At 44.9% G+C, this 26,816-nt stretch overlaps 1 protein-coding gene across 1 annotated transcript in view; it reads left to right on the top strand.

The window, feature by feature from the left end:
- The window catches only part of KCNIP1 (potassium voltage-gated channel interacting protein 1), a 656,186-nt gene that overhangs the window by 477,002 nt on the left and 152,368 nt on the right, over nt 1-26,816 (top strand). The gene's annotated exons all lie outside the window — the stretch shown is intronic.

Consider the following 26,816-nt stretch of genomic DNA (forward strand, 5'->3'; position numbering starts at 1 on the left):
GGGACCTCTCTCCTCTGTCTGGGTGCCAGGGCCTAAATGTGTGACAGTGGCCTGTTCCAGTGGTGGGTGACGTGAAGCCTGATTCTCTGCTATGACATGAAGACTGATTCTGTGCTGACATGAAGCCAGATTCTCTGTTACGGGACCTCTCTCCTCTGTCTGGGTGCCGTGGCCTAAATATGTGACAGTGACCTGTTCCAGTGGTGGGTGATGTGAAGCCTGATTCTCTGCTATGACATGAAGACTGATTCTGTGCTGACATGAAGCCAGATTCTCTGTTACGGGACCTCTCTCCTCTGTCTGGGTGCCGGGGCCTAAATATGTGACAGTGGCCTGTTCCAGTGGTGGGTGACGTGAAGCCTGATTCTCTGCTACGACATGAAGACTGATTCTGTGCTGACATGAAGGCAGATTCTCTGTTACGGGACCTCTCTCCTCTGTCTGGGTGCCAGGGCCTAAATGTGTGACAGTGGCCTCTTCCAGTGGTGGGTGACGTGAAGCCTGATTCTCTGCTATGACATGAAGACTGATTCTGTGCTGACATGAAGCCAGATTCTCTGTTACGGGACCTCTCTCCTCTGTCTGGGTGCCGGGGCCTAAATATGTGACAGTGGCCTGTTCCAGTGGTGGGTGACGTGAAGCCTGATTCTCTGCTACGACATGAAGACTGATTCTGTGCTGACATGAAGCCAGATTCTCTGTTACGGGACCTCTCTCCTCTGTCTGGGTGCCAGGGCCTAAATGTGTGACAGTGGCCTCTTCCAGTGGTGGGTGACGTGAAGCCTGATTCTCTGCTATGACATGAAGACTGATTCTGTGCTGACATGAAGCCAGATTCTCTGTTACGGGACCTCTCTCCTCTGTCTGTGTGCCGGGGCCTAAATATGTGACAGTGGCCTGTTCCAGTGGTGGGTGACGTGAAGCCTGATTCTCTGCTATGACATGAAGACTGATTCTCTGCTGACATGAAGCCAGATTCTCTGCTATGGCATGAAGAGACTGATACTCTGCTGACGTGAAGCCCGATTCTCTGCTATGGGACCTCTGTCCAATTGATATTGGTTAATTTTTATTTTATTTATTTTTATTTTAATTCATTTCCCTATCCACATTTGTTTGCAGGGGATTTACCTACATGTTGCTGCCTTTTGCAGCCCTCTAGCTCTTTCCTGGGCTGTTTTACAGCCTTTTTAGTGCCGAAAAGTTCGGGTCCCCATTGACCTCAATGGGGTTCGGGTTCGGGACGAAGTTCGGGTCGGGTTCGGATCCCGAACCCGAACATTTCCGGGAAGTTCGGCCGAACTTCTCGAACCCGAACATCCAGGTGTTCGCTTAACTCTAATCACTATCTGCCGTAAAAGCACAGAAATTCATATTTAGAAAATAGTGAATTTTTCCAAATTTTCTCAATTTTTTTTAAATAAAGGTAAATTTATCACTAACATAAAGTACAATGTGTCACAATGAAAATCTCAGAATGACTTGGATAAGAAAAAGCTTTCCAAAGTTATTACCACAAAAAGTGACACATGTCAGATTTTTGTAAATCTGACAGGGATTTAAAGTTATGCTGTTACACAGTTAATATTTACATTAATGTATATAGAAATTTATATAGTTTATTCTTTTGTACCATTTCCTATGGATATTTCTATGGTTTGTTATATGCTGCCATCTAGTGGCCTTGTTTGGTAAGGCCTCATGCACACGACCCTATTTTTTCACGGTCCGCAAAACGGGGTTCCGTTGGTCCGTGATCCGTGACCGTTTTTTCGTCCGTGGGTCTTCCTTGATTTTTGGAGGATCCACGGACATGAAAAAACTGTCGTTTTGGTGTCCGCCTGGCCGTGCGGAGCCAAACGGATCCGTCCTGAATTACAATGCAAGTCAATGGGGACGGATCCGTTTGACGTTGACACAATATGGTGCAATTTCAAACGGATCCATCCCCTATTGACTTTCAATGTAAAGTCAGGAGTTAATATACCATAGGATCGGACTTTTCTCTAATCCGATGGTATATTTTAACTTGAAGCGTCCCCATCACCATGGGAACGCCTCTATGTTAGACTATACTGTCGGATATGAGGTTACATCGTGAAACTTATATCCGACAGTATATTCTAACACAGAGGCGTTCCCATAGTGATGGGGACGCTTCTAGTTAGAATATACTACGAACTGTGTACATGACTGCCCCCTGCTGCCTGGCAGCACCCGATCTTTTACAGGGGGCTGTGATCAGCACAATTAACCCTTCAGGTGCCGCACCTGAAGGGGTTAATTGTGCGTATCATAGCCCCCTGTAAGAGATCAGGGGCTACCAGGCAGCAGGGGGCAAACCTCCCACCCTCCCCAGTTTGAATATCATTAGTGGCCAGTGTGCGGCCTCCCCTCCCCTGCCCCCCCCCTCTATTGTAATATCATTGGTGGCCAGTGTGCGGCCCCCCCTCTATTGTATTAATATCATTGGTGGCCAGTGTGCGGCCTTCCCTCCCCTGCCCCCCCCTCGGTCGGCCCCCCTCCCCCCCTCTATTGTAATTTCATTGGTGGCCAGTGTGCGGCCTCCCCTCTCCCCCCCTCCCTGCCCGATCATTGGTGGCAGCGGAGATTCCGATCGGAGTCCCAGTTTAATCGCTCTGGGGCTCCGATCGGTAACCTTGGCAACCAGGACACTACTGCAGGCCTGGTTGCCATGGTTACTTAGCAATACTACAATATAAGAAGCATCATACTTACCTGCTGCGATGTCTGTCTCCGGCCGGGAGCTCCTCCTACTGGTAAGTGACAGATCAATGCGCCGCACAAACCTGTCACTTACCAGTAGGAGGAGCTCCCGACCGGAGACAGACATCGCAGCAGCCAGCAGGTAAGTATGATGCTTCTAATATTGTAATATTGCTAAGTAACCATGGCAACCAGGCCTGCAGTAGCGTCCTGGTTGCCATGGTTACCGATCGGAGCCCCAGAGCGATTAAACTGGGACTCCGATCGGAATCTCCGCTGCCACCAATGATCGGGCAGGGGGGGGAGAGGGGAGGCCGCACACTGGCCACCAATGATATTAATACAATAGAGGGGGGCCGCACACTGGCCACCAATGATATTACAATAGAGGGGGGGGCGGGGGAGGGGAGGCCGCACACTGGCCACCAATGATATTAATACAATAGAGGGGGGGCCGGGGGGGAGGCCGCACACTGGCCACCAATGATATTACAATAGGGGGGGGGGGGGGGGGGGGCGCACACTGGCCACCAATGATATTCAAACTGGGGAGGGAGGGGGGTCTGCCCCCTGCTGCCTGGCAGCCCCTGATCTCTTACAGGGGGCTATGATACGCACAATTAACCCCTTCAGGTGCAGCACCTGAGGGGTTAATTGTGCGGATCACAGCCCCCTGTAAGAGATCGGGTGCTGCCAGGCAGCAGGGGGCAGTCATGTACACAGTTCTCAGTATATTCTAACTAGAAGCGTCCCCATCACTATGGGAACGCCTCTGTGTTAGAATATACTGTCGGATTTGAGTTTTCACAAAGTGAAAACTCATCCCTGAAAAAGCTTTTATGCAGACGGATCTTTGGATCCGTCTGTATAAAAAGTAACCTACGGCCACGGATCACAGACGCGGATGCCAATCTTGTGTGCATCCGTGTTCTTTCACGGACCCATTGACTTGAATGGGTCCGTGAACCGTTGTCCGTCAAAAAAATAGGACAGGTCCTATTTTTTTGAAGGACAGGAAACACGGATCACAGATGCGGCTGCAAAACGGTGCATTTTCCGATTTTTCCACGGACCCATTGAAAGTCAATTGGTCCACGAAAAAAAAACGGAAAACGGCACAACGGCCACGGATGCACACAACGGTCGTGTGCATGAGGCCTAATGCAGTTGTTTTTCCATGTTCCCTCCCTGAGATCTATGACACATTCCTTTGTGTGATGCTCCACCCTTTCTTTTTTTAGTACAGCACTTCCTGTGTCATGGATGCAGCTAACAGGTCATGTGTAACAGGGACACATCTATTCTCTATGGTACGCTAAAGAAAGTATCATCTTTTGACTAGTGATGGATGAACATCTGCCGGGACGGTTCGCAAACGCGAACGCGATTAAATGTTCGTGAACCGCAAGTTCGCGGCGTATCCCATTCATTTTAATGGCAGGCGAACCTACAAAACCTTCAGCTCATATTTGCAGCCAAGAAATAATTACTAGGAGTGCACAAATAGTCCCACAACATGGAAAGTGACATACTAGATGTATTATTCGAATTTGCGATCTCCATAAATACACTATACAGTACCCAAATGCACAAAGAAAGTATATTGGTATATAACACCCCGCTTCAATCTGTTTTTTTGGGGGACGACTGGTATATCACACCAGTAGAAATTATTTGTTACAATAACGCTTGTCCCTCTATATACCTGCGGTATCGCAGCAGAACCGCACACAACTGCCGCACAATACAAATGCACTATAGTATACTTTCTAACATAGAAAGTATATTATAACATTGTACAAGTAAGGCAATCCATTAGAATATACATGAAGATCAAACGTAACCTTTAAAAATTTTACTATGAGGGTCACTTCACACGTCCGTAAGTGTTTTGCGGATCCGCAAAACACGGACACCGGCAATGTGCATTCCGCAATTTGTGGACCGCACATCGCCGGCACTATAATAGAAAATGCCTAATCTTGTCTGCATTTGCAGACAAGAATAGCACATGTTCTATTTTTTTTTCTGAAACGGAAGCACAGATGAGGAAATGCGGATTCACAAATGCGGATGTGGATCCGCAAATGCGGATGCGGACAGCACATTCTGGCCCCATTGAAAATGAATGGGTCTGCACACGTTCCGCAAAATTGCGGAACGGGTGCGGACCCATTTTGTGGGCGTGTGAATGGAAAAAATATCCCTCAAAATGAAAATAAATTAAATCATTAAAGTTAAGCAAAAAGCATAGATGTGGTAGGCAATAACACGTGCTCGGCGGCACTAAATCAGGTGCTCGGCGGCACCAAATCAGAAACCATATGTCCTACCACAATCTAGGGGGTTCCAGTGCACATCGATGAATCCAGGAGGGAAAGCAAAAAAACATCCATCCCTGGGCTAGATGATGATGTGGTATTGAAGGACAGGGTGGGCAAAGAACTGTCCCTGATATTGCCCTACAGGGGGGTGCTATTCTGGCCCTGATAGCCTAACCACAGACCACCCGCCCTGATAAAAGCGACCCCGTCCGGAACCTTACCCTATACAAAAATGGCCCTAGTAAGCCCCTAGCCCCCTGACTTCCAGGTGATCACTATATAGATCTATGTGTTTTTGACTAGTTATAAAAGTATATTATAAGTATATAGCACCCCTCTGTGTATCACACATATCGTTAGCACAGCTATACTAGTGCTTAAAATTACTTTTGTGGCCCTATTAGCTAGCGTTTGGTGTCCCTAACAGCCTGCCCCTGCTCCACACAGCAACCTCTCCCTACACTGGCAAAACACTGAATGTAAAATGGCGGCCAGATCAGGTTTATTTATAAGGTAGGAGGTATGTCCATGTGCTGAAATGTCTCAATTGGCTGTCCTGTACCACCTGATGGATGTGTCATGGGTCAAATTTCTTCACAATGTAAAAGAATATAGTGGGCACGAATTTCTCCGTATGCTCGCATGTTTGGCGAATCGCGAACACGCAAAGTTTGCCGCAAAACAACCGCCAGGCGAACCCCAAGGCCATCTCTTCTTTTGACTGCATAATACTGAAATCCATTCATTCTGCTGTATCCTATTGTATGATGTACAGAATAAAGCAATTTTGTAGATGAACACAGTGTTGGTGAGTTGAGCTATCTGATGAAGATTGTCCGCAGTGATTATATCTGCTTATACAGGCCAGGAATAGAGGTCTCACAAGGGATAGATTGCTATCACAACAATCGGGGTCAGAATAGTCAAAAGATGCATAGAATTCCTACAGCCTGCTGTGTATATGTGTGTACCTAATCTGCAATCAATCTCAGTGCCATCCGCCATCTTGTGAAAGCACATGGTCGCATAAGCTTACTGCACTTCACGGGAATGTTGAAAACTGTTTCTCTACATTGAACTGTGTTACCTCACCTGTCTAAGCTGCTGTTTGTCTTCTTAAAGAGACAGTACCGTTTTTTGCAAAACCGTAAAAAATGTCTAGACAAGGCTCTGAACACTCTTTTATGGCCAAACCAATGCAGATACATCATGCCTCTGAACCGGCAGACGTACAAGGAGCAGATTCTTCAGATATTACCGAGTGTAAGACCCAAACGTACAATAAAACTGACACAGAAACTCAGACAAAACTATGAAGCCACTAGAAATGAGTTCTCCAGTAATCTGTCAGACCTCTGGGACAGAACCTCACACTGCATGTCAGTTTTGTCACACTTTAATGATCAACCAGCTGAATTAAGAGACTCTATAAATCGCCTATTTGCTGTGTATGAACGCTACCAGTGGCTGTCTGCAAAATACTCAGCTCTCTTGCAGGACTCTAATATAGAGGATTCTTCAGCAGAACTGACCAGGACTGATGCACTGAAACAACAAAGGGATCTCATAGTGCAAAATGCTAAGTTTAAGGCAGAATTCCGCATTACTCACAGATCCACCTCAACCAAGCACACTGCACTTTCTTCTATATCCTCTTGCTCCAGAAGTTAAACATTAAGCGACAAGCTAATAGAGTCCCGCACTGATGCGGAATCAAAAAAAGCGCAAAGCTCTTTTACCAGAAAGGAAGCAGAGGTAGAAGCACACAAGGCAGCTCGCCATGCTAAGATGGTAGCTCACCAAGCCGAGTTGAAAGACCAGAGCAAAGCTCACCTAATGGAGTTGGAAGCTCAAGGCAAAGCTCGCCAAGCAGAAAGGGAAGCTCAAAGCAAAGCTCTCAAAGCACAAATGGCTGCTCAACAAGCAGAGGCAGATTCACAAATAAAGATTCTGAAAATTGAAGGGGAGAAAACAACTTCCCTAGCTGAAAGTCATTGAACAAGCAATGGGACAAAGTACTAATTCAGACTGCCTTATCCCAGCAAAACTGGAAGATCTAGTTGAACACAACAGTGAATACGTACTAAAGCATAACATTTGCAAAGATACAATCATCTCCTGTACCTACTACTAACAACACTGTTCTGACTCTCAACACAGAGACCTCTCAGCTCCATATGCCTAAGCCTCTTCAAGTCTACAACACAAGTACATCTATGCAGCAAACCACATCAACTCCTGACAACAACAAGGTGACTTCCAGTGATAAGCCAGCACAAACCTTAAAGACTACACCACAATTAAACGCTCATGCAACATCATTTTACCCTGGTAAACCTCACGCTACATCACCAGAGAACTTTCACACCCAAGTCGTTCCACAAGTTACTTTGGCACCAAAGAGTTGAAGATCAGACTTGAACGACTTTGCCAAATATATGGTACGCCGTGAGCTCATTAACACTAGTGGTCATATTGGAATTTGCAATATTTCCCCTGAAATGGTTTTCACTTCACAGGTGTGCCCTGTCAGGTTTAATAAGTGGGATTTCTTGCCTTATAAATGGGGTTGGGACCATCAGTTGCGTTGAGGAGAAGTCAGGTGGATACACAGCTGATAGTCCTACTGAATAGACTGTTAGAATTTGTATTATGGCAAGAAAAAAGCAGCTAAGTAAAGAAAAACGAGTGGCCATCATTACTTTAAGAAATGAAGGTCAGTCAGCCAGCCGAAAAATTGGGAAAACTTTGAAAGTAAGGGCTATTTGACCATGAAGGAGAGTGATGGGGTGCTGCGCCAGATGACCTGGCCTCCACAGTCACCGGACACCTGAACCCAGTCGAGATGGTTTGGGGTGAGCTGGACCGCAGAGTGAAGGCAAAAGGGCCAACAAGTGCTAAGCATCTCTGGGAACTCCTTCAAGACTGTTGGAAGACCATTTCAGGGGACTACCTCTTGAAGCTCATCAAGAGAATGCCAAGAGTGTGCAAAGCAGTAATCAAAGCAAAAGGTGGCTACTTTGAAGAACCTAGAATATGACATATTTTCAGTTGTTTCACACTTGTTTGTTATGTATATAATTCCACATGTGTTAATTCATAGTTTTGATGCCTTCATAGTCATGAAAATAAAGAAAACTCTTTGAATGAGAAGGTGTGTCCAAACTTTTGGTCTGTACTTTACATATAAAAAATGCAGTAAGAATAGATATATAGTATACACAAGAGTGTACGAGGTGTAATTTATACCTCATACCTCACATATCATTGCACTGCTGTATATACTATATATCTGTACATATTGCATTTTTAATACTGTGTAATATATGTGGGAGTTAGCTTTACAAATGGTAGGCAGTCGGCAGAATTGGATGCAACATAAGGGTTTTATTGAAAAAAACAACAAAAATTGTTCCAACAGGATGGCTTAGCTTCAGCCCATCAAAGTTCAGTCACATAAAGCACTTATCTTCAGCCCTCATGTGTCATATAACAGTTCAATTTTTAAACAGGCAAAAATACAGGAGTCACCTTTGTGCAGAGTCTTGTCTTTTACCTTCTATGGGAGAGGAATGCTCCCAAATCCTCTGCAGACCAACACCACACACAATCAAATAAATCCCAGCAGGCGTATCGATTTTTTCAATGCTTTATTGTTCCATGTTACAGGACGTGTTTCGGCACGTCCATCCTAGGATCCTAGTCGCATTGTCTTCATTGAAACTGAGGGTTTTCGTACCACTCATCATCAGTATGGTGGGAGCACGTCTTAAACAAACAGTTCAATCAAAGGTAAAGACAGCTCACCACTCAAAATCGCTTGCACAGGAAGGGATCGCTCCCACTTCAAAATCAAATAAATCCCAGCAGGCGTATACATTTTTTCAATGCTTTATTGTTCCATGTTACAGGACGCGTTTCGGCCCGTCCAGCCTTCCTCAACTGCATGTTAACCCTTCCATGACCAAGGGTCATTGATGCCCCAGTGTCCAGGTGTCATGGTCTTACCTGCTTGCTGCTCTCCTTCGTTTGACATGTGCTGGCGGCCATCTTGGTTTCTGGGTTTCTTGTAGCCTTCCACCCTGCGGCTCCTCCTTCCCCTGGGAGGAGCTGGATGCCTAGCTCATATATATAGGAGGTCTGTGGCTTCAGTTCCTTGCTTGGTCCTCTTGTGTTCACATGCTTCTAAGACTGCTGCTGCTTCTGGTTCCTGATCCTGGCTTCGTCTGACTACCCTGCTGGTTCCTGATCCTGGCTTCGTCTGACTACCCTGCTGGTTCCTGATCCTGGCTTCGTCTGACTACCCTTCTGGTTCCTGACCTCTGGCTTCGCAAAGACTCTGCTCGGTTTCACCATCCGTTTGGACTTTTGCTTTACAGCTTTATTTTCAATAAAGCCTTCTTATTTTCACTTATCTCTTGTTGTACGTCTGGTTCATGGTTCCGTGACATTAGGACCAAGCCATGAATTCTGACGGTACAGGGCCATCCTCGCTACCCACGCTGGTTGCCAGACTTGATCAGCAGGATCACCTGTTGGGTCGGTTCGCTGTGGCGTTGCAAACCCTGCTTGAACGCACGGCTCATTTCGCTCCCGTTGCCGATGGGTCGGTTGTCGCTCCTGGGCTCGCTCCTACTGCCGCTCCGGTTGTTGCGCCAGAGTCTACCCCGACACCTGTTGTTGCGCCTGCGGTGTTTCGGGGTATGACCGGTTCTGCCCCTCTTCCACAGCGCTTTGGGGGAGAGCCAACTCAGTGCCGAGGTTTCCTTAACCAGGTGGGCATTTATTTCGAGTTGCTGCCACATGCCTTTCCTACTGAGAGATCAAAGGTGGGCTTCTTGATCTCGCTGCTCTCGGACAAGGCCTTGGCCTGGGCCAGCCCTTTATGGGAGAACAACAATCCGGTGGTTGCCGAGTTTTCCGGTTTTGTTGCTTCTCTTCGGAAGGTATTCGATGTGCCGGCTCGTGCTGCCTCTGCTGCGAAGCTCCTTATGTCCATCAGACAGGGTTCACGATCCGTAGCTGAATACGCCATTGAGTTTCGTACCCTGGCAGCAGAGGTGGGCTGGAATAATGAGGCTCTGGTCGCTTCTTTCTCTCATGGTCTCTCGGATGCCTTGAAGGATGAGGTTGCAGCTAAGGACCTACCAGTTGAGCTCGAGTCTCTTATTTCTTTCCTGATTTTGATTGACACCAGACTCAGGGAGAGACCTTCCTTTAAGGAGAACCTGCGGAGGTCTTCTAACAGATTGGTGCCTACGTTTGCTGTCCCACCCGTGCCTCCCTCTCCTCCCACGCCTCCTGGGGATGACTTGTCTGGGGGTGAACCCATGCAGCTAGGGTTTGCTCGCCTGTCCGAGGGGGAGAGGGCACTCCGGAGACGCGAGGGCCGATGCATGTACTGTGGTCTCGGTGGGCATTTTCGGTTGGCATGTCCGAACCGTCCGGGAAACGCTCGTACCCTGAGATCCTGTCGGGGGCAGATCTTGGGTGGAGTCTCCTCGTCCCCGGTTTCCCGTGTTGACAAACCACTGATCACTGTTGTCCTCTCCTGGGTCGGGGGCTCGGTGACGACCCAGGCGTTGGTGGACTCTGGTGCTGGTGGTTTGTTCATTGATAGTGTGTTCGCTGCCGCCAATTCCATTCCTCTGCAGGCTCGAGGTTCCCCACTGGCTCTTGAGGCGATAGACGGCAGACCCCTTCTGCCGCCACACGTGACTCATGAGACCCTTCCAGTGGGGATAGCCATTGGTGCCGTTCACAGAGAGTCGGTCTGCCTCCAGGTTATTTCGTCTCCACACTACTCGGTGGTCTTGGGGTACCCCTGGCTCCAGAAGCATAATCCGACTTTCGATTGGAGATCGGTCGAGATCCTCTCGTGGTCACCGCAGTGTGGGGCTAGTTGCATCCATGGGTCTGTCAAGTTGCTGTGTACTTCCTCGGACTCTCTGTTGCCTCCTGAATACGAGGAGTACCGGGATGTATTCGATAAGGTGCGCGCGGTTGCCCTACCTCCGCACCGCCCATACGATTGTGCCATAGAGTTACAATCTGGTGCCGTTCCTCCTCGTGGCAAAGTCTATCCACTGTCGGTAGCGGAGAATGAGGCCATGGAGGAGTACGTGAGGGAGGCGCTTTCACGCGGACACATTCGCAAATCTTCGTCCCCGGCAGGGGCTGGATTTTTCTTTGTGAAAAAGAAGGGCGGTGAGTTGAGGCCTTGCATCGATTACAGGGGTCTCAATCGCATCACGATCAAGAACGCTTACCCGATACCCTTGATTTCCGAGCTGTTCGATCGCCTTAAAGGGGCCACGGTCTTTACCAAACTCGACCTGAGGGCGGCATATAACCTGGTAAGGATCAAGGCGGGCGATGAGTGGAAGACCGCGTTTAACACCAGGTCCGGTCATTACGAATCCTTGGTTATGCCCTTTGGGTTGTGCAATGCGCCCGCAGTCTTTCAGGAATTCATCAACGATGTTTTCCGTGACCTGTTGCAGCAGTGTGTGGTAGTCTATTTGGATGACATCTTGGTATATTCTGAATCCATGGAGGCCCACATTCTGGATGTCAGACGAGTGTTGCAACGGTTACGAGAGAACAAGCTGTTCGGTAAGCTTGAGAAATGCGAATTTCACCGATCCCAGGTAACCTTCTTAGGTTACATCATTTCCGCTGAGGGGTTCTCCATGGATCCTGAGAAGGTTTCGGCTGTCTTACAGTGGCCCCAGCCCAGTGGTCTTCGTTCCCTGCAGTGCTTTTTGGGCTTCGCCAATTATTATCGGAAGTTCATCAGGGACTTTTCCATGCTGGCCAAGCCTCTCACGGATCTGACCAGGAAGGGCAGTAATTCCCAGGTCTGGCCGCTCGAGGCCATCCGAGCTTTTGAGGCCCTAAAGTCCGCCTTTGTGTCGGCTCCGATTCTGTCGCATCCCAACCCTGGGTTGCCCTTTGTCCTCGAGGTGGACGCGTCTGAGACGGGAGTAGGCGCCCTTCTGTCTCAGCGTAGAACACCAGAGGGTCCTCTGCTTCCTTGTGGGTTTTACTCCCGGAAACTGTCTTCCGCGGAGTGCAACTATCAGATTGGTGACAGGGAGTTATTGGCCATCGTGCAGGCCCTTAAAGAATGGAGGCACTTGCTCGAGGGTTCGGTGGTTCCGGTTCTCATCCTGACGGACCACAAGAATCTGACCTACCTTTCTGAGGCCAAAAGATTGACACCACGTCAGGCCAGATGGGCTCTGTTCTTGTCACGTTTTAATTACGTGGTCTCCTACCTACCCGGTTCCAAGAACATCAGGGCGGATGCCTTATCACGGCAGTACTCCGAGCTGTCCAGGGAGGAGTCGATTCCGACTTCGGTCATACCTCCGAATCAGATCCTGGCCGCCATTCGCACCAGCCTGACCTCTCCCCTGGGTGAGCAGATTTTGGCGGCTCAATCTGGTGCTCCCTCTGGGAGACCCAACGGCAGATGTTTTGTGCCTGAGGAGTTGCGCACTCGGTTGTTGCGAACCTACCATAACTCCAAGACCGCGGGGCATCCTGGAAAGAATCAGCTGTCCTGGGCTGTTTCACGTCTGTTCTGGTGGCCTTCCCTACGTTCCGACATCGCCGCATATGTAGCGGCATGCTCCGTTTGTGCCCAGAGTAAGTCCCCTCGGCACCTTCCGTTGGGCCTTCTGCAACCCATAGCCACCGGGGAGCGCCCATGGTCACACCTGGGGATGGATTTCATTGTGGACCTCCCTGCATCCCGAGGCCATACGGTCATTCTCATGATTGTGGATTGGTTTTCCAAAATGTGCCACTGTGTTCCTCTCAAGAAGTTACCCTCTGCACAAGAGTTGGCCACGATTTTTGCCAGGGAGGTCTTCCGGTTGCACGGTTTGCCTAAGGAGATTGTGTCGGATCGGGGGAGTCAGTTTGTGTCCAGGTTCTGGCGCGCCTTTTGCTCCCAGTTGGGGATTCATCTCTCCTTCTCCTCGGCCTACCACCCTCAGTCCAATGGGGCCGCAGAACGATCCAATCAGGCCTTGGAGCAATTCCTTCGTTGCTATGTCTCCGATCACCAAGACAATTGGGTTGACCTCCTGCCTTGGGCTGAGTTTGCCAGGAACACGGCGGTGAACTCTTCCTCTGGGACGTCTCCCTTCATGGCCAATTATGGGTTCCAACCTGCCGTGTTACCGGAGGTATTCTCTCCCCAGGATATTCCGGCTGTGGAGGATCACCTTTCCGTCCTACGTGCTTCTTGGGTACAGATCCAGAAGTCCCTTGAGGTCTCTGCGCAGCGCCAGAGACTCCAGGCTGATCGCAGACGAGCGCCTGCTCCTTCCTACCAGGTCGGAGACCGTGTATGGTTGTCCACCCGCAACCTCAACCTTCGAGTGCCCACTCCCAAGCTGGCGCCTCGCTTTGTTGGTCCCTTCCGAGTGCTTCGCAGGGTAAACCCGGTAGCCTATGCCCTTGCGCTTCCTCCTGGCATGCGGATCTCCAACGTGTTTCATGTCTCCCTGTTGAAGCCACTGGTGTGTAATCGTTTCACTTCCTCGGTTCCTCGGCCTCGTCCGGTCCAAGTGGGCAATCGTGAGGAATATGAGGTTAGCAATATCCTGGACTCACGCCTGGTCCGCGGTCGGTTGCAGTTTTTGGTCCATTGGCGTGGTTATGGTCCAGAGGAGCGTTCCTGGGTTCCCTCCGCAGATGTCCATGCTCCTGCCTTGCTCCGAGCCTTCCACGCACGCTTCCCTCAGAAACCGTTTTGTGCTCCGCGGAGGAGGGGCCCTTGAGGGGGAGGTACTGTCATGGTCTTACCTGCTTGCTGCTCTCCTTCGTTTGACATGTGCTGGCGGCCATCTTGGTTTCTGGGTTTCTTGTAGCCTTCCACCCTGCGGCTCCTCCTTCCCCTGGGAGGAGCTGGATGCCTAGCTCATATATATAGGAGGTCTGTGGCTTCAGTTCCTTGCTTGGTCCTCTTGTGTTCACATGCTTCTAAGACTGCTGCTGCTTCTGGTTCCTGATCCTGGCTTCGTCTGACTACCCTGCTGGTTCCTGATCCTGGCTTCGTCTGACTACCCTGCTGGTTCCTGATCCTGGCTTCGTCTGACTACCCTTCTGGTTCCTGACCTCTGGCTTCGCAAAGACTCTGCTCGGTTTCACCATCCGTTTGGACTTTTGCTTTACAGCTTTATTTTCAATAAAGCCTTCTTATTTTCACTTATCTCTTGTTGTACGTCTGGTTCATGGTTCCGTGACACCAGGTCAAAATTTACAAATCTGACATGCGTCAGTTTATGTGGTAATAGCTTTGGAACACTTTTATTTATCCAAGCCATTCTGAGATTGCTTTCTCGTGACACATTGTACTTCATGATAGTCATAAATTTGAGTCAATATATTTCACCTTTATTTATGAAAAAATCCAAAATTTACCAAAGAATTATAAAAAAAATTCACAATTTTCCAAATTTCAATTTCTCTGCTTCTAAAACAGAAAGTGATACCTAATAAAATATTTATTACTTAACATTCCCCATATATCTACTTTATGTGGGCATCATTTTGGAAATGTCATTTTATTTTTTAGGACGTTAGAAGGCTTAGAAGTTTAGAAGCAATTTTTTAAGTTTTTAAGAAAATTTCCAAAACCCACTTTTTAAGGACCAGTTCAGGTCTGAAGTCACTTTGTGGGGCTTACAAAGTGGAAACCCCCCATAAATGACCCCATTGTAGAAACTACACCCCTCAAGTTACTCAAAACAGATTTTGCAAACTTTGTTAACCCTTTAGGTGTTCCACAAGAATTAAAGGAAAATGGAGATTACATTTCTAAATTTCACTTTTTTGGCAGATTTTCCATTTTATTACTTTTTTTTCTTTAACACGTTGAGGGTTAACAGCCAAACAAAACTCAATATTTATTACCCTGATTCCACGGTTTACAGAAACCCCCCACATGTGGTCGTAAACTGATGTAAGGGCGCACGGCAGGGTGCAGAAGAAAAGGAGCGCTGTATGGTTTTTGGAAGGCAGATTTTGCTGGACTAGTTTTAGATGCCATGTCCCATTTAAAGCCCCCCTGATGCACCCATAGAGTAGAAACTCCCAAAATGTTACCCTATTTTGGAAACTAGGGGATAGGGTGCCAGTTTTATTGGTACTATTTTGGGGTACATATGATTTTTAATTGCTCTATATTACGTTTTTTTGTGAGGCAAGGTAACCGAAAAATGGCACTTTTTTTTTTATTTTTTTACAAGATTCATCTGACAGGGTAGATCATGTGCTATTTTTATAGAGCAGGTTGTTACGGACGCAATGATATCAAATATGTCTACTTTCTTAGTTTGTTTGTTTCAGTTTTACATAATAAAGCATTTTTGAAAAATAAATTATGTTTTTGTGTGTCCATTTTCTGAACGCCATATGTTTTTTTCTTTTTCTGCCGATCGTCTTGTGCAGGGGCAAATTTTCTGCAGACAGTGTTGAGGTTTTTATTGGTACCATTTTTGGGTACATAGGATTTTTTGATCATTCATTATTACACTTTATGGGGCAAGATGCCCAAAAAATTGGCTGTTTTGGAACAGTTTTTATTTATTTATTTTTACAGCATTCATCTGAGGAGTTAGGTCATGTGATAGTTTTATAGAGCAGATCGTTACGGACATGGCAATACCTAATATGTATACTTTTTCTTATTTATTTAAGTTTTACACAATAATAGCATTTCTGAAACAAAAAAAATGATGTTTTAGTGTCTCCATAGTCTGAGAGCCATAGATTTTTTATTTTTTGAGCGATTTTCTTATGTAGAGTTAAATTTTTTGCAGGATGAGGTGACGGTTTTATTGGTACCATTTTGTTTGATATACCCCTTTTTGATCGCTTGGTGTTGCACTTTTTGTGATGTAAGGTGGCAAAAATGGCTTTTTTTTACACAGTTTTTATTTTAATTTTTTTATAGTGTTTATCGGACGGGGTCTATCATGTCATATATTTATAGAGACGGTCGTTACGGACGCAGTGATACCTAATATGTGTCTTTTTTTATATATACACACTCACCTAAAGAATTATTAGGAACACCTGTTCTATTTCTAATTAATGCAATTATCTAGTCAACCATTTACATGGCAGTTGCTTCAATGCATTTAGGGGTATTGTCCTGGTCAAGACAATCTCCTGAACTCCAAACTGAATGTCAGAATGGGAAAGAAAGGTGATTTAAGCAATTTTGAGCGTGACATGGTTGTTGGTGCCAGACGGGCCGGTCTAAGTATTTCACAATCTGCTCAGTTACTGGGATTTTCACGCACAACCATTTCTAGGGTTTACAAAGAATGGTGTGAAAAGGGAAAAACATCCAGTATGCGGCAGTCCTGTGGGCAAAAATGCCTTGTGGATGCTAGAGGTCAGAGGAGAATGGGCTGACTGATTCAAGCTGATAGAAGAGCAACGTTGACTGAAATAACCACTCGTTACAACCGAGGTATGCAGCAAAGCATTTGTGAAGCCACAACACACACAACTTTGAGGCGGATGGGCTACAACAGCAGACGACCCCACCGGGTACCACTCATCTCCACTACAAATAGGAAAAAGAGGCTACAATTTGCACGAGCTCACCAAAATTGGACTGTTGAAGACTGGAAAAATGTTGCCTGGTCTGATGAGTCTCGATTTCTGTTGAGACATTCAAATGGTAGAGTCTGAATTTGGCGTAAACAGAATGAGAACATGTATCCATCCTCTGATGGCTACTTCCAGCAGGATAATGCACCATGTCACAAAGCTCGAATCATTTCAAATTGGTTTCTTGAACATGACAATGAGTTCACTGTACTAAAATGGCCCCCACAGTCACCAGATCTCAACCCAATAGAGCATCTTTGGGATGTGGTGGAACGGGAGCTTGGTGCCCTGGATGTGCATCCCTCAAATCTCCATCAACTGCAAGATGCTATCCTATCAATATGGGCCAACATTTCTAAAGAATGCTATCAGCACCTTGTTGAATCAATGCCTCGTAGAATTAAGGCAGTTCTGAAGGCAAAAGGGGGTCCAACACCGTATTAGTATGGTGTTCCTAATAATTCTTTAGGTGAGTGTATATATATATAGGAAAAGGCAATACATTTTTTTTAATTTATATTATTTTTTTTATTTTTTTTTACTTTTATTATTTTCACTTTTTTTTTTTTGTCAAGTCCCTTTTGGATCTTGAAGATCCAGTGGGGCTGATGGCTGTACTATACTTTGCAATGCTCTTGCATTGCAAAGTATAATACTATCAGATGTCCTGTAGGTGGCAGCAGCGGACGCCTTTGCAAAGCGTCCGGTTGCCATGGCAACCATCGGGCGCTGCCATCACAGCGCGGCAGCCCCGATGGTTGAGAGAGAGAGCCCCCTCCCTCTATTAACCCCATGGATGCCGCTGCCGCGGCCTCTAAGGGGTTACAGCAGAGTGTCAGCATAGAGCTGACACTCGCTGCTGATGGCAACGGCTCAGGAATGGAGCCTCCGCCATCAAACACAGCAGGGGGACCGCACCGCATCGGGGGCAGAGGGCAGGGGGCAGCGCTGGAAAGGGGGAGGGGGAAGGTACGGCCAGCATTGAGGTGGCACAAATGGGGGCAGGATGAATGTATGGGGTGGGGAGGGGGCGGACCGCATCAGGGGCAGGCTTCATGAATATGGATGGGGCAAGGGGAACTGCATCAGAGGCAGGCAGGGACAAGGGGGGGCTTGGAGGCGCACAGGAAGGGGGCACAGATCGGGGGGCACGAGGACTCTATCTGATTTCAGGCTCTGATCTGCAGAGTGCAGATCAAAGCCTGGAACAGGCATTTTTTCACTGCCGCGATCCGATTGGTTAGTCTGCACAGACTAACCAATCGGATCGATTACCAGCAAGGGACCACTCCGATTGGTCCCTTGCCGGCATTACTGCACTGTATGCTGTCCGTGACAGCAGCAGGGCAGGGGCAGAAGCTTTAATCCAAGCGTTTTGCAGCGCTTGGACTAAAGAGCTGCCTGACGTCTATACACGTGCTATCTGCACGGGGCATGTGCAAATAGCACGTATATGAACGGATTGCAGTCGGGAAGGGGTTAACAACTGTTATAGGTCTAGTCACATGACCCTGCCAATCAATTCAAACAGGAAGTGACATCATATCAAAATTAGTATCAAAATTGCATTTAAATAACACCCTTGCGAATACTACAATGAAAAAGTACTCTTACGAATACTACAACGAAAAATCTCCTCCCATCATGTTCGCGCCATAGTTGTCTGTAAGGAAAATTTATATTAAAAACATATCACTTCATAATCCCTATTAAGACCCTTGGGGTGTAAAGTGTCAAGGGTATGAATCCAGAACGCCTCCCTTTTGAGTAATAACTTCTTAAAATCCCCTCCTCTCCGTGGTAAATATACATGCTCAATAACTTGGTATTTCAATTGTCATTGGAGTATGACCTTCCCACCCAAACTCTTCAGCGATCTAACATCACTGGTTGCCATTTACCTCCGGGATGTACATCACTGAGAGCAGCAGCCTCAATGACACATACTTACCATCAATAACCTCTCCCCCTTTGGATGCTTACAATATATATATATATACACTGCGTGCAGAATTATTAGGCAAATGAGTATTTTGACCACATCATCCTCTTTATGCATGTTGTCTTACTCCAAGCTGTATAGGCTCGAAAGCCTACTACCAATTAAGCATATTAGGTGATGTGCATCTCTGTAATGAGAAGGGGTGTGGTCTAATGACATCAACACCCTATATTAGGTGTGCATAATTATTAGGCAACTTCCTTTCCTTTGGCAAAATGGGTCAAAAGAAGGACTTGACAGGCTCAGAAAAGTCAAAAATAGTGAGATATCTTGCAGAGGGATGCAGCACTCTTAAAATTGCAAAGCTTCTGAAGCGTGATCATCGAACAATCAAGCGTTTCATTCAAAATAGTCAACAGGGTCGCAAGAAGCGTGTGGAAAAACCAAGGCGCAAAATAACTGCCCATGAACTGAGAAAAGTCAAGCGTGCAGCTGCCAAGATGCCACTTGCCACCAGTTTGGCCATATTTCAGAGCTGAAACATCACTGGAGTGCCCAAAAGCACAAGGTGTGCAATACTCAGAGACATGGCCAAGGTAAGAAAGGCTGAAAGACGACCACCACTGAACAAGACACACAAGCTGAAACGTCAAGACTGGGCCAAGAAATATCTCAAGACTGATTTTTCTAAGGTTTTATGGACTGATGAAATGAGAGTGAGTCTTGATGGGCCAGATGGACGGGCCCGTGGCTGGATTGGTAAAGGGCAGAGAGCTCCAGTCTGACTCAGACGCCAGCAAGGTGGAGGTGGAGTACTGGTTTGGGCTGGTATCATCAAAGATGAGCTTGTGGGGCCTTTTCGGGTTGAGGATGGAGTCAAGCTCAACTCCCAGTCCTACTGCCAGTTTCTGGAAGACACCTTCTTCAAGCAGTGGTACAGGAAGAAGTCTGCATCCTTCAAGAAAAACATGATTTTCATGCAGGACAATGCTCCATCACACGCGTCCAAGTACTCCACAGCGTGGCTGGCAAGAAAGGGTATAAAAGAAGAAAATCTAATGACATGGCCTCCTTGTTCACCTGATCTGAACCCCATTGAGAACCTGTGGTCCATCATCAAATGTGAGATTTACAAGGAGGGAAAACAGTACACCTCTCTGAACAGTGTCTGGGAGGCTGTGGTTGCTGCTGCACGCAATGTTGATGGTGAACAGATCAAAACACTGACAGAATCCATGGATAGCAGGCTTTTGAGTGTCCTTGCAAAGAAAGGTGGCTATATTGGTCACTGATTTGTTTTTGTTTTGTTTTTGAATGTCAGAAATGTATATTTGTGAATGTTGAGATGTTATATTGGTTTCACTGGTAAAAATAAATAATTGAAATGGGTATATATTTGTTTTTTGTTAAGTTGCCTAATAATTATGCACAGTAATAGTCACCTGCACACACAGATATCCCCCTAAAATAGCTAAAACTAAAAACAAACTAAAAACTACTTCCAAAAATATTCAGCTTTGATATTAATGAGTTTTTTGGGTTCATTGAGAACATGGTTGTTGTTCAATAATAAAATTAATCCTCAAAAATACAACTTGCCTAATAATTCTGCACTCCCTGTATATATATATATATATATATATATATATATAAAGAGAGAGAGACCAAAAAGCAGGCAGCACTCCAAAGTAATGGTGAAATATATAAAACTTTATTAACCCATTGGGTGAATAAAGTTTTATATATTTCACCATTACTTTGGAGTGCTGCCCACTTTTTGGTCTCTTCATACTGGGTAAGCTTTTTCCCATTTGGGCTGTGCACCCGTTTTCTTTTTCTTTATTTATTTTCCCGGTGCTGCCGTTTTTCTACTTTTATATAGAGATATATATATATATATATATATATATATATATATATATATACTGTATATATTATACTATACAGAGCAGTGTATAGTACAAACTCAAATAGCTGCTAATACGATACCATATTGTCAATCACAGCCAAATGAATTGTGGACTTCACTATCTGTCATTTTAACCAGTTACATTTCCTTACTTAGGAGGCTATTGAGTGAGGGGTCCTATTAGCCCTCATCTTTAGGCCTTAATACATAGGACTACCGTAAATAATTATATGTGGATCTGTATGTTAGTGTGTTATTTTACATATGCGATTTTATTCATGCGATTTTACTTATGCAATTTTATGCAATGGTATTATTATATGAAATGTTATTTATGAATTAGTATTTATTCCCATTTTAGGCAACCTTGCAAATAAATTGAAGTTTCAATCTACATCTCCAGATTACTAATGCATGGTGTCAAAGGTTGAGTGCCAGTCGCTACACTTTATTTCAAATTAGCTTTTTTTTTTTGACTGGGTGGGTAAACATGTGACTAGAGCACCCATCCACACCTACAGGTGGGCGACCCTCTATAACCTTCCTTTTTTCATATCTCATATACAAATTGGACTTGCAACTATTTAGGATATTATTAGTTATGCAGATTCTTGTCATGTACTGCATTGTTACTGTTTTTCTCCTAAAAATCGAAATTTTTATTTTCATTATTTTGTTAGTATTTTGTATTTCCACCTTTGGCTTTCAACACAGCCTGAATCCTTCTGGGAATGCTCTCAATCAGATTCAAGCATGTTTCGACCGCAATCTGTTCCCAGGTCTCTTTTACACGTTCCCAATGTTGGTGTGTACTGGTCGACTTGGGTACGAATACAGCTTTTTCTTCAACCCACAAGTGTTCAATTGAATTGAGGTCTGGGGACTGTGGAGGACAATCCAGCACCTCTACTTCATTGTCATTGAACAATTTCTTTGCCAGTCTCTATGCTTTGGGTTGTTGTCCTCTGGAACACTGTGTCATTATTTCATACCCATAGTATGAAGTAACTCGTCTTGTAGGATACTTACATACAGTGCGTTGCAAAAGTATTCACGCCCCTTGACTTTTTTCGGATTTTGTTACATTACAGCCTTAAGTTCAATGTTTTTTTAATCTGAATTTCATGTTATGGTTCAGAACACAATAGCCTAAGTTGGTGAAGTGAAATGAGAAAAATATATAAATAAAACTATTGTTTAGAAATAGAAAACAGAAAATTGGCATGTGCGTGTGTATTCACCCCCTTTGTTAGGATACCCATAAAAAGCTCTGGTGCAACCAATTACCTTCAGATGTCACATAATTTGTGATATTATGTCCACCTTTCTGCAATCTAAGTGTCATTACATATACACACATTTTTTCAAAGGCCAAGAGGCATCACTAACCAAACACTGCCATGAAGACCAAGTAACTCTCCAAACAAGTAAGGGGCAATGTTGTTGAGAAGTACAAGATAGGCTTATGTTATAGAAAAATATGCAAATCTTTGATGATCCCCAAGAGCACCATCAAATCTATCATAAGCAAATGGAAAGAACATGGCACAATAGCTAACCTGCCAAGAGACGGCTGCCCACCAAAACTCACGGACCGGACAAGGAGAGCATTATTCAGAGAGGCAGCACAGAGACCTGGAGGAGCTGCAGAGTTCCACAGCAAAGACTGGAGTATCTGTACATAGGACGACAATAAGCCACACGCTCAATGGAGTTGGGCTTTATGGCAGAGTGGCCAGAAGAAAGCCATTACTTTCAGCTAAAAACAAAAAGGCACGTTGTGAGTTTGCAAAAAGGCATGTGGGAGACTCCCAAAATGTATGGAGGAAGGTGCTCTGGTCTGATGAGACTAAAAATGAACTTTTTGGCCATCAAAAAAAACACTATCCCTGGTGCAAACACAAGACATCACATCACCCAAAGAACACCATCCCCACAGTGAAACATACTGGTGGCAGCATCATGCTGTGGGGATATTTTTCAGCAGCCAGGACTGGGAAACTGGTCAGAATTGAGGGAAAGATGGGTGGTGCTAAGTACAGGATATTCTTGAGCAAAACCTGTACCACTCTGTGCGTGATTTGAGGCTAGGACGGAGGTTCATCTTCCAGCAGGACCATGACCCCAAACACACTGCTAAAGCAACACTTGAGTGATTTAAGGGGAAACATGTAAATGTGTTGGAATGGCCTAGTCAAAGGCCAGATCTCAATCCAATAGAAAATCTGTGGTCAGACTTAAAGATTCCTGTTCACAAAAGCAAACCATCCAACTTGAAGGAGCTGGACCAGTTTTGCAAGGAGGAATGGGCAAAAATCCCAGTGGTAAGATGTGGCAAGCTCATAGAGACTTATCCAAAGTGACTTGGAGCTGTGATTGCTGCAAAAGGTGGCTCTACAAAGTATTGACTTTAGGGGGGTGAATAGTTATGCACATTGACTTTTTCTGTTATTTTGTCCTATTTGTTGTTTACTTCACAATAAAAAAAAAAAACATCTTCAAAGTTGTGGACATGTTCTGTAAATTAAATGATGCAAATCCTCAAACAATCCATGTTAATTCCAGGTTGTAAGACACCAAAATACAAAAAAAGTCAAGGGCGGGTGAATACTTTTGCAAGGCACTGTATAACTCAGCATTGAGACCACCATCAATCCTGGTCAAGTATCCAAAGCCTTTGGCTGTAAAATAATCCAATATTATCATGCTTCCTCCACCGAACGTGACAGTTCCTTAAATTTCTTGATCCGTTAGCCCCCTTTTCCCTTGTTTCTTCCAGACCCATTTGCACCCATCAGACCTCAGTCTATTGACTTTCGTCTCATCGCTCCTAATCACCCAGTGTACATGATTATTAGATCTCCGCTAAGTCGTCATTTTTTCTAAACTGAATGATCCTAATTTTGATAATCTTTCTAGGTTCTGTTGTTCAATCTTTCAAGTAATTACTTTAGTTGTCCTCCTCCTGAACCTTTCCAGCTCTGTTTCTTTTTCACAGGAGCCCAGAACTGTACACATTACTCCATGTGTGGTCTGACCAGTGATTTGGAAAGTGGCAGGACTATGTTCTCATCATATGCATCTATGCCCCTTTTGATGCAACCCATTATCTTATTGGCCTTGGCAGCTGCCCGAAAACTGGCTTCTATAGTTTAGTTTGCTGTCCACTAAAATTCCTAAGTACTTTTCCATGTCAGTGTTAACCAGTGTTTACCATTTAGTATGTACGGGTAACTTGCATTATTCCTTCCCATGTGCATAACCTTACATTTGTCACTATTAGACCTCATCTGCCACTTCTCTGCCCAAGCCTCCAATCTATCCAGAGCCAACTGTAGCAGTATACTTCCATGTTAATTACTTTACACAGTTTAGTTTCACCTGCAAAAATTTATATTTTACTGTGCAAGCCCTCTACAAGATTACCAGCCTATCATTTACGGGCTCTGTTTTTTACCCCTTTTTTAATATTGGCACCACTTTTCTAAGCGCCAATCCTGTGGAACACTCCCTGTCCTTAAATATCAGAAATAAGGGTCTGTTTATGACATTAATTATTTCTCATAGAACATGGGAGTGTATGCCATCTGGTCCCAGCGATTTGTCTATTTTAATCTTTTTAAGATGCTGCTGCACTTCCTCCTGGATCAGACTGAATATATATGCTCATGAAATCGCCTATGTAATAAGAAAATAGTTTTGCCAATATAATAAAAGTCACATGTGCAAAACACTACATACACAACAAAATCCAACTTGCATGTAATCAGCTGATTAACTGTATTTAATATGGGACCTGCACGGAACATTTTCCTAGTATGCATTGGATTAAAGTGTGAACAATTATCACATTTGTGGTTCACATTGTGGTTTGGGATCATATTACACAACCATGTTGCATTTGTTCTATCTGTATAATAACTAGAGATGAGCGAATTTTTAAAAAATTTGATTCGGACGGTTCTCTGAGTTTTACAAAAAAATTATATTCGATCTGAATTTATTTGTGATGAATCACGTTAAAAATCAGCTATTTCTCGACTGTAGAGAGCTTGCATATTGGAATAGAACACTGTGCATTGCAGAAACATGCATAGGTATTCCGCTGTGGTAGTGAATCAGTTACTTTGCATCTGTATGACAGGCAGGTGACGTGGCTAAAACTGACCAAATAACTCAAGTGTGAATTTATCCTTACAGGTCAATGTTAGCATCAGGTATAAAGAACCATGCAGTGGCCTACGATTGTACTGTAGAGTGAAAGAGAGCACTCCTTTTACACCTTTTACACAACTGATTCCACATAGATTTCTAAGGAAACTGTTCTGTTACACGCTGATACAAGTAGTGGCCCCATGACAGAGTGGAGAGTGTGTCAGCAGTAAGTTTCTGTTGAAGTCATTGTTTATTTTGCTCTTCTTCTGGTCCCTCATAATAACAACCCCCAAAAAATGGATCCTGTCTTTTGAGCATCCACCTTCACATGGTCAGCGTTTGGTCAGTAATCTATCAGTATTGTTAAGGTAAAAAAGAAACAGGAGTGGATCCAAAATAGAGATGACACGTGATTGGAATGTTTGCATGTCTTCTGTGTTTTGCAGACTTCATATACAATTCAGCCATATAACATTTTGAATTTTTGTTGTTAGATGAGAAGGATACTACTCACCCTTCAGAAGACCTCATAGTACTTTCTTTACTTTATTTTTCACAATTAAAAAATGTTGCATGGCTCTCAGGCCCACTTGTTCAGAGTTTGCAGAGTTGTAAACCAGATATTCAAGCGCAACGTTTCGGGGGTCACGCCCCCTTACACATGCGTGAAGATCAGGTGTAACCAACAGCCTTAAATATTCAAGGGCATGGGCGTAGTGTGTCTCGAATTTCAATTTGTGTCTAAAAACATTAATTTGGTTACAAATTGACATTTCACAAAAATACTATAAAATTACAGATGTCGTTCAACCCTTTTGGTTTTAATGTAAATTAGTTGTGCACACCTCATATGGGAGTATATGTTTGTATATGTATACACAATACTTTCCTCGTGTACGGTATTCAATATTTATTATACATATAAAACAGTCTATTGAATGTTATATATCATCACCAGTATTAAGAATATTTTTTCAATGTATAATGGTCATAGCAGAGTATGGGGTTTAAAGGGTTTCTACCACCTCGTTTTGAGAAATTTAGCTGTCAGACACTAGCGATCCGCTAGTGTCTGCTCTACCAAACAATGCTATTATAATAGCTTTTTGTGCAGCCGTTTCCATAAAAAACGAACTTTTATCGATATGCTAATGAGCCTCTAGGTGCTATGCGGGCGTCTTTTCAGCACCTAGAGGCTCGGTCTACCTTCACAAAATGCCGCCCAGCGCGTCCCTCCAGCCCGCCCATCTCCTCTGGAATGCGATCCTCCCTCTGAGTCAGCGGACGAATTCTCGCACGTGCGCCGTGCGCGTCTGTCTTCGGCGCAGGCGCAGTTAATGTCTGAATGCTTTCTGCACAGACATCTCCACGGTCAGACATTAACTGCGCCTGCGCCGTAGACAGACGCGCACGGCGCATGCGCGAGAATTCGTCAGCTGACTCAGAGGGAGGATCGCATTCCAGAGAAGATGGGCGGGCTGGAGGGACGCGCTGGGCGGCATTTTGTGAAGGTAGACCGAGCCTCTAGGTGCTGAAAAGACGCCCGCATAGCACCTAGAGGCTCATTAGCATATTGATAAAAGTTCGTTTTTTATGGAAACTGCTGCACAAAAAGCTATTATAATAGCATTGTTTGGTAGAGCAGACACTAGCGGATCGCTAGTGTCTGACAGCTAAATTTCTCAAAACGAGGTGGTAGAAACCCTATAATGTAATATATTCCCTAAAGTGATATTGTGCCAACAAAATTAATATATGTGAGTAATCACGTGAATTAATAAGTGCAAAAATGTATACCTTCTAGGTATAATATAAAAAGTGTTATAAGTGCTTAAGTTTAACTGCAATGAGGTACATGCCACAATAGACAGGAACGTTATATTACAATTCAGCGGTTGTTATCTCTACATCTATAGCTATTACAAAATTGTATTAAATAAGCTATGAGTTCTGATCAGAATATTGTCCAACATGGATTAATTACTGTATTTTTCGCCCTATAAGACGCACCGGCCCATAAGACGCACCTAGGTTTTTGAGGAGGAAAATAAGAAAAAAAATATTTTGAACCAATAGGTGTGCTTTTGGTGGGTTTTGAACTAATTGTGGTCTGTGGATG

Source organism: Bufo bufo, chromosome 1 (assembly GCF_905171765.1).
Source record: "Bufo bufo chromosome 1, aBufBuf1.1, whole genome shotgun sequence".
In the NCBI taxonomy this organism is placed as follows: domain Eukaryota; kingdom Metazoa; phylum Chordata; class Amphibia; order Anura; family Bufonidae; genus Bufo; species Bufo bufo.